The sequence below is a fragment of the Cupressus sempervirens genome, chromosome 9 (assembly GCF_028749045.1).
Source record: "Cupressus sempervirens isolate cs-2001-9-10 chromosome 9, ASM2874904v1, whole genome shotgun sequence".
NCBI lineage: Eukaryota > Viridiplantae > Streptophyta > Pinopsida > Cupressales > Cupressaceae > Cupressus > Cupressus sempervirens.
The window spans coordinates 135,055,479-135,064,981 of record NC_143126.1 but is presented as its reverse complement, the minus strand read 5'-3'; positions in this window follow the sequence as shown (position 1 = coordinate 135,064,981).

The following is a 9,503-nucleotide window of genomic DNA, read 5'->3' as shown; positions in this document are numbered from 1 at the left end:
GTTATGGATACGAGTATGGGATAGTAATTATGATTTTATTTTATTCTTTAATAATTTTAGTGTTGTAATAATGAAAATGCTACATCCAAGTTACTTTAGGGCACCTAAGATTTTAAAGAGCCTTTTGAGACCTACCCTACTTCTTGAGGGTAAAATATTAGATCATAACTGGGGGGACATTTTCTTATTTCCCACTTTTTTTATGAGATTCTATGGTTTTCCTCAATCACCCCATATATTATGAAAATTTATTCCTCCTAGGTTAGGTATAATGGAGTTCATATGACATTTGTTTATGGTCAACAAAGAGTATCTAGGTCACAAAGTGCATAAAGGAACTTTCTTGTGTAGATGCTTTAAGATGGGTAATTTTATAATTGGAAAAGAGGCCCTTCATCGAATGCATACTTTCCTCCATCATTACAATTTGTCAACTTTTCCCTATAGAATGTATGATCCTGACAATTGGATGAGGGCCACCCTCAAGGAGATGAGAAATTATGTTCTACCAAGCACCAAGGAGTTACCCTATGAGGATGTCATTCCAAACATAGTTGCAAAGGGTGAGTTAGTTGATAGGCTAGCAAAGCTAGATGATGTTTTGAGGCTGGAGGGAGAAATGAAAAGAGTAGATCCCCAATTTATGATATTTTACATGGATATTCCCTATCCTCAGAGGATTAGGAAGATGGTCACTAACCATGTTGAGATCATGGCTAAGATGCCTGAAGGACCAATGGAAGAAGAAGATAGGGTTTTCCCTAATAGCCCCAAACCTAATGTGATCCTATAGATAGAAGAATATGATGTCCCTGAAGCATCGTGGGTCACCAAGGGAAATAAAAGATAGGAGATTGTCCATATCCCTGATAAGGTGAAATAGAGGACACTACAAATCTTATCTAGGGATAGTCAATATTTTGCTAACTTAAGAAAAAATTACCTTCAAGATAGAATAGATGTAGCTAAGATGTAATGCCCTGCCAAGGGATCCAAAAGAATTAACCTAAATTTTTACTAAGTTTGCCATCCAATTTTTTTTTTTTTAAATATGAAAGATAAACCATTCATATCAAACACATAGTAGCTGAAGTAATAACATACAATCAACTATAAGCATACATAATAGGTTACATTCCTTAAGAATCCCAAGATGTTGAGTCACATTCGATCTAATTAATACTATGTATAAACACTACCACATCCACATGAAAGAATAAATAGAAATTCCAATGTCCATATTACACATTTGTTTCAGAATGCCTCTTGGCAATTAAATTCAGAATACTCAATCATCCACTGTACATGTCACAGGGAATGAAAAGCTTAAAAGAATATACATGTGTGAAAATGAAGTACATCATCCTATTCTAATCCATGATGCAAGTGCAACAAAGTAAATGAAACCAATAACATACATGATACATCATCATAGAAGATATAAACATCCATCATAAAACACATCTAACTAAGTATGTGGTTCCTCCCAATTGTCAATAGCATCATTAGACCATTCTGGGCCCTAGCCATCCCTTCGTGCGTAACATCCCAAGTCACCGAAGAGATCATCGATATTATCATAGTAGGAATGTCACTCCTAAAACATACTACAACATATGTAGAAGGAAATCTAACATGCAAGAATAAAGCATAAGATGATCCTACAAAGCAAATAACATCATCTATCACATGCTAATCATCAATATAAAGGAACATACAAGTAAATAACATCCATCATAATAATCCATGAATAGAATGGAGATAAATTTCAAAAAAGAATGCTCTAGCCACAGTGTCTATAGACGGATCTCAAATGGTAAGAGTGAAAAAACACTACCACCCGACCACATGGAACGTAAATGGTACACTCCCATCATGCTGAGGAGATAATCTCAAGTCCCAAATAGGTTATCAAATCACATAGCACAAAAACTCTCTAAGTCCAAGAATCCTAAAAGTATACTAACTCAAAGGTTCCAACACACAGGTTGACATCTACTCCTAGAGGCACAACAAAGACATGTAGGAAACCTACTATGCAAGCCGGAAAGTGTCATCACATGGATTATGCTAGACTTACCCTGGTAGTCTCTCAATAGACCTCGACCCCCTAGTGATCCCTATGTGGCCACTAGTATCCTCTCATACTAATGAGGCATACTACAAAATGCAAGGTCGCAACCAAGCATTCTCTCTACTCCCATCCTAGTCTAGACTAGCACTCAAGGCATGGGCGAGAACATACAATTATCTTATTAGGTTCATTTAATCTCCATTTAGTGTAAATTTTTTCACTTATTAAAATAACTTACAATGAGTTACCTTGGTAGCCACTTAGGGCCCCGGCCCCCATTTAAAGGCACTTTTTGACACTACAAGTAGATAACCTACCCTAGGCTCAATAAAAGCACAAATCCATAATCACATAAAATCACCTCAATTCGGAATAAGTGACTGGAAAAATACCAAAAGATAATCCACAATAAGAGCATCAAATCTCCATGAGCAATCGAAAAGGATCTATTGATAATCATGACCACAACATTTCTCTATTGGCAACTGAAGGTATCAATGATAATCACAATATCCATTGGTTCTCAACAAGCAACCAAAAAGGAATTTCAAAGAAAATAATATTGATCGAAGACTCCAAAATGGTCGAGTCAAAACATGTCAGAACATGACAACATCAAGAAATGAATCAACACTCCAGTCCCATCATGGTGACTAGAAAGTAGTCCAAGGATAGCTGATTGATGACTCAAAAATGGTTAAGTCAAATATCTCAACTACATACACCTCAACTTCACACAAGAAGATTGGAAAGCAATAACAATCAGTAAATACAAACATCTCATAGAGCATGCCATCACATTACCATGGTTGGGTTTTAAAAGAATTGAGACCAAATAACATCAACATGTCATCACATTCGCATAACTCCCAAGCCTCTGGTAGACATCCTAATTGGTCAACACTCTAGGACCACCCAAACCCCAAACATGGATAGCATAAAGAAAAAGATACACACACATATTTTAGTTTTCTTTCACAATCACATGGTTAAGCCAAATATTAGGTTTTAGTTTTCATTTTCAGGTACATTTCAAGTGTATAATATTCTTCATTTAATCTACAACTCAACCCTTTTTTTTTTTTTAATAAAACATAGAATTATCCCTCCATTATTTTAGAAAAATTTTCTAAAATAATCATAATATACTTATTTACTTATTTAAATCATTGAACTAGTTCCCATTGACTTTTAGATAAAATCATTCACATTATTTCACTAAAATCAATGTTACTAATAATTAAATAAAATTCTCTTAATTCCAAGAGCATCTCCCATTATTCAAATCATAAGAATAATACTTATCAACTTTCCAATAATTAGTTTACAATTTCCTTAAAACACTTCAAGGACAAAGATTTATTTAAAATAATCTTCATTGATTTTAAGTAAAATCAATTTCATTAACAATTCAATTATTTAATTCTACTAAACACTTATTAATATCTCTTTTCTTTTAATTTTTCCTCATTTAAAAATCCATTTACTTAAAATTGACTAATAATTAATTACACTTCTTATATTATTAACTAATCTTATGTAAATTTAATTTAATTAGATTAGTTAATAAATCATATAAAACTAATGCATAATAATAAGATTCTATTTTAATTCAAACCCAAACCCGAATCAATTTTCAAATCTTGATTCTACTAAGGGAAGATTGCAATAATATTTTTAATTCTCATAGCTACATGAAACAATATGCATGCCCAAATTTCAAATTACAAAATTGAAGATTCATTCATAGAGAATTATTCAAACACACATAATAGACACAATGAAGACAGGAAGAGAAAGAGCATAATAAAATATGTGAAATAATCATGAGTGCCTACCTGGACACTGATGCTAATTCGCTATACCTCAAAAAATTGTAGAGAAGCTCCTCCTCTTAGAAGCTTCTCCTTTTCAAAAATTCCTTCTTTCTCCAACACTCGCAATTCCTCCAAGAATCAAACCCCCTCGAGTGACTAGAAGTGCTTGTAGAAGCATATGTGGATGTCCGTACACACTAGGAGAGCCTCTATATAAAGGCCTCTAAGATGCATCTAGAATGTGTCTAGAAAGAACTAAGAGATAAGCATGACAACTAAGCACATAACTTCCACAATAAGAAGATAAGCATGATGAGGTGTCTAGAATGTTGTAGACACCATGTGCTCAAATAATGTGCTAACTCCTAAGTGTAGACAACATGTGCATAATTAGAGTGCAAACTCATGTGTTGTCAACATGACAACTTACAAGAGTTCACATACTCCTATGTGAATAAATATTAAAATAATGCACCTTAATTTATTTAATTTTCACTTTACTCCTTTTTAAATTAATTTATTAATTTTAAATCTCATGCAATCACTTTATTAAATCCACTTGTTTTATCTTAATATATTTTAATCACATGCATGCATCATGCGATCTAGAATCTTTTAATAATTTTAATATCTTTTCCACTCTTAAATTTATTTTTGAAACTTAATTGATAAAATATTTACTAATGGGTGAACCCACAATAATGGGTTCCACTTTAGTGGGACGAACAAAAATGAAAAAAACTACAAAATGAGAAATTGAGTTTACCATATGTTCGCGCGAACTTTTTTTTATATCATGTTTGCGTGAACATATTTCGTATGTTCGCGTGAACATATGTGATAAATATGTTCGCGTAAACATGATTTGCATGTTCGCATGAACATACGTTCCTGCGAACATGGTAAACGTGTTCGTGCGAATGCCATGTTTGCACGAACATGCAAAATCACAAAAATTTTAACCTTTTTTTCATTTTTTTTTTTGCTCTTTTGACTGCCATAATTGTAGGAGAATGATCTCCTACTGTAAAATAAAAAATGCCAAAATGTGCTGTTCAGAACAAGCTTTCCAACGACTATAATTTTAATACATCATTTAATCATTAAGACTTTCAAATATGAGTTTAACTCATTATAGGTTCATTACCGATTGAACATCAATTGAATTTGACACCTCAAGAAAATTAGTAAATTAGGTCAAAAATAATTCGAAAATATGGAGAAACTAGCTTATTGAGATACATTTCTATTCAAAAAAAAAAAAAATTTGATAAATTGACTTCAAATTATCTGTGTCAAACGAAACATATGTCTGAATTACAGTTCATGTCACTTCAAAACTTCATAAACTATACAATATTCAACCAAAATAAATCAAACTAAATGCATCCTCTAGATATTGATGTTACAAATCTAACGTCAAAAGAATTACTTCATTATCATTTCTAGGAAAAAAAGTTATGTGTATCAAACGGACTGTCACTTTTTAAAATATTAAATTTTATTATGTACCAATTTTCGGAGGAGATAAAAAAAATTGACATAAATATTTTTTTTTTTTAGATTAAAAAATATGGTTACAAAGTAGGAACAAAGTACTCAAAATGACTAGTTTATGTCATCTTTAAATTATTTATAGTTTTGGAGATATAGTCACTTGAACTTGACGTTTGTTGCAAAAATATTGATTTCAGTGTCAAAATCGGTCAAAAAGTGGAACCCATTATTGTGGGATCACCCTAACTTAAATAATAATATTATTTAGCATTTATTTAAAAATGAACTCTAAATATATATTATTATTAAATTAAATAAATATTATCACATTCCAAATTTAAACTTATAACTTTTATCTTCAAAATTAATTATTTTTATTTAATTAATTTTCCAATTAATTAAATAAAATAAATATTAAAATATCATATTAATTTTACATTTAATTACATCATTAATTAAATCTTTTAATTAGGCTTAATTAATAGAAAATACACTAAAGACTCATAAAGTAAAATACAAAAACCCATCATAGCAAAACACATACAAAATCAAACCAAAAGGGTTAATATCACGAATTACGTCATCCGACGTATTCAGAGGGTACTCAACTCAGATACTTGTCCTCATTTTCAATCAGGACAAATGGCTTAAAGGGTTGGGACTTGGACTTGAGAATTTATCTCCCCTCTCTTACCATTGAGATAATGTGATAGGGTACGCTCATCTTGGCAATTCAGGGAAGTTGATACCTAATACCTGCAACCTGCATAAAATCCATGCATGTACAAGCACAATATATACTAAGGTAAATAGAAAATGGCAGGAAGTGGTGCATCATGTAGATTCTAATTAGCAGGTGACTATGACTCCCTTCCTTAACCACATCAGAAACACCATACAGAAAGAAAAGAAAACATGCACACCATACATATGCAAGTATGGGATAAGTATCCATAAGAAAACACATATGATAATAAATCATCAAAAACTGCAAATACTAAAATAATCATCATACATACATGAACTATAAAGTATCAAGTAATCTCATCATAAATCAACTGAATCTAAAACAATATCTGATATATCTCAAAATAATGTCATCAATCATCAATATACAATTGACCTAAAAGAGTTTGGTAATGATAACAAAATGTGACCTAAGGGTAGGCACTACATAAGAATACACTCATTGACATGGAATTATCAGTAGCAAGGCTTGATGATAGGATCGTCCAAGCCCAATAGTTTCTAGAAGATGATGAATTCATCGAATCTATTGAATTCAAGAGCTTTCTATATAAGATAAAATAGAGTGAGCTAGTATTAAAGATGAAACTAGGAGAATAGGATGAGTAGAAAATGGAATTGGTGGAGAAACTACATGCCTATGATCCTGAGAGTGAAGTCATGACTCTAGAGGAGGCAAGAGATCTTATATAGAGGAGTAGCATGTTATTGGTCTCTAGATGGGATTTGGAACAAGCTTTTATGCTTAATCAAATAAGAAGGCAAGAAAATTTCATTTCATATGAGGCATTTGGTGTTGATGGATTATAGAGAGGAACTAGTTTTAACATTGATACCAAGTCTCTAGCAATTTGGAGTATGGCTCCATCATCAAATAAGCCAAAATTAAAGAATGTACAAAGCACTAAACAAGGTAATATGATTGTATGGACTCTACAGGGTACCTCTGGCATAAAGATTTCCAAGTCATTGAAACATTTTTAATTTATGAAAGAAGCCAAGGTAGAGGAGATGGAAACTAGACTTTCAAAATCCATGCATGATTACATAGATGTGAGAAAGCTCTATGATGATGAGCTCAGAAAAAGCCATTTGTACAAGGAGAGAATTGTAGAGCTTGAGGCCAAGGTCCAATCACTAGAAAATGAAGTTGCATCACTTAGGAAACAACTTATACAGGCAGAGCAGGTAGTTACTGTAGGACTAGAATAGGAATAGGAAGGTCAAGAATAGCTAGCTAAAGATACAACTAAATCCCCAACACAAAAAAATGATGTGGGGGAAGATGGAATAGTATAACTTAGGAGAATGAGCATTGATGCTCAATCAACTCAGCAAGGAGGTGAGATAAGGAAAGTTGTTCTTAAGAGCTTGATGAGCCATAGGATTGAAATTTTGAAATCTATTTCACAACAGGCTCATAATTTTTACATTTCTTTACAAAGTGCTGAGCAATTTTGTAATGAGGCACTATCATGGCTATCACCCACATTTAATCTCTAGGGGCCATACGTACAATTTTTTGAGAGGCTCATTGTACTAATGGCTAAAATGTTAGATTTTCCTAGCAAAATCACCATAGTGAAGGAGGGTTTGGAAATAGTCAAAGAATTGATTAGTTTCTTCACTGGAAAATTACAAATCATACAAGGTAAACTAAATGTTTTATCTCAAGAAGTATAGCCCTGCTTACCATCACTATTAGATGTTGCTAACATAGTGATAGATTGGTAGGAATGGTCTAATTCCTTTCATTCCATTTTAACTCAAGAGGCTATAATGTTAGTTCTTGAAGATACTTCTAATATCCCATATAATAACTTAATTGATTCCCTTTTTAAGGTATAAATAGATTTGAATAAATTTATTGTTGAATCTAAAGCAATCATGGACACTAGGTGGACCAAGGTGACTTAAGATTTGCAAGAGGTCAAAACCACAGAGTGGCCCACAAAAAGGGAAATTATGTTTGGGAGGTAGTAGGAGAGATTAAGGTTCTACTAGTAGGAAGTACTTGAGATATTTCTCGTAAAGGATAATGAAGGACAAGGTAGAGAAAAATTAGAAAACATGATATAAATGTCCATTTACTATCTCAACTACTTTTCTTTTTTTGATTGATCATTTGAAGAATGTTCTATTTACATTTTTGTTCCCATCTTTCCACACTTTTGTATCCATTCTTGTTTTGAAATGTGTCCTCCTCTCATTCGTAGTTTGTTGCAATCATATATATGGATTTCCAAGATGAAGAGTAGAGGTCGATTTTTTGTAGAATTTTTTCATTGTCATGTATTATTTTGTAGTCCATCCATTCGTTTTGTGATTATGTGAATGAGTTCAACTTCTATATACTTGAATATAAAAAGTGAATATTTGATACCAATGGTTGGTTTTCTGGGTTGTATGATGAATTTTTGTTAGCATTATAAAGATTTTAAGAAGGAGGAATTTCCCTTAATTATCATCATCTTTGAGTTTTGTCTCCTTTCTCATATATTCATAATCTTGGGACTGATATGAAAAACTTTCATTTAGTTTAATACAATTTAAATAAATTGTATATCTCTTATTGATTGCTACTAATTTAAAGAATTAGGTAATTTCTTTTTGTATTGGATAAGGTTTAGGGCTTTTGAAAAGGATATGATAAGAATGAAGCTTAGAGTTTAATGTTGACAATTTTAATCAGAAGTTGACTAAAAAGGTCCAAATCTACTAATCTTTGACTCTATATCCCATTGGATAAGACACTAGTCTATTTTAAAGCTCAAGGATAAAATGATGATTCACTTATTTGTAGAATATTCATAATAGCACATCAATTTACATTTTTATGTATTAAGAACTAGAAGTGTTGGTCATTAGTTATTTGCATCTACTTTTTGGTTGTAGTTAGCTATTGTGCTCAAGATGTTTATTAGCAAATCATAGAAGAATATTGACCATTTCTTCTATAGGGGATAGTCTTTCAGATAAGAGTATCAAGTTAATAAGATTAATCCCTAAGGTTTGGCCACCTTGTCCCTGCAAAGCCTAAAGCAAAGTGATTCTTGATGACTCTGTTAATGTTGGCCTAGAACTAAGATTTACCCCTACTGAATATAGGATTTAGCTCATCCTTAGGCTTGTCCCTATCTTATGCTTCCTAGTATTAGGTTTAAACCTACCTGATATGTTCCTTACCAGAAAGGACTCCAAAAGATATGATACCAATTATTATTGTAGATGTTAGATCTCAAGAAGGAACCAAAGAATATGATGAGGTTATATGGAAGATATTAAAGAGCTTACCACCACCATTTAAGCTAATTGTTCAAATGATACAATTGTTAAAATCTTGTACCAAATATTTCACAAAGGAAACA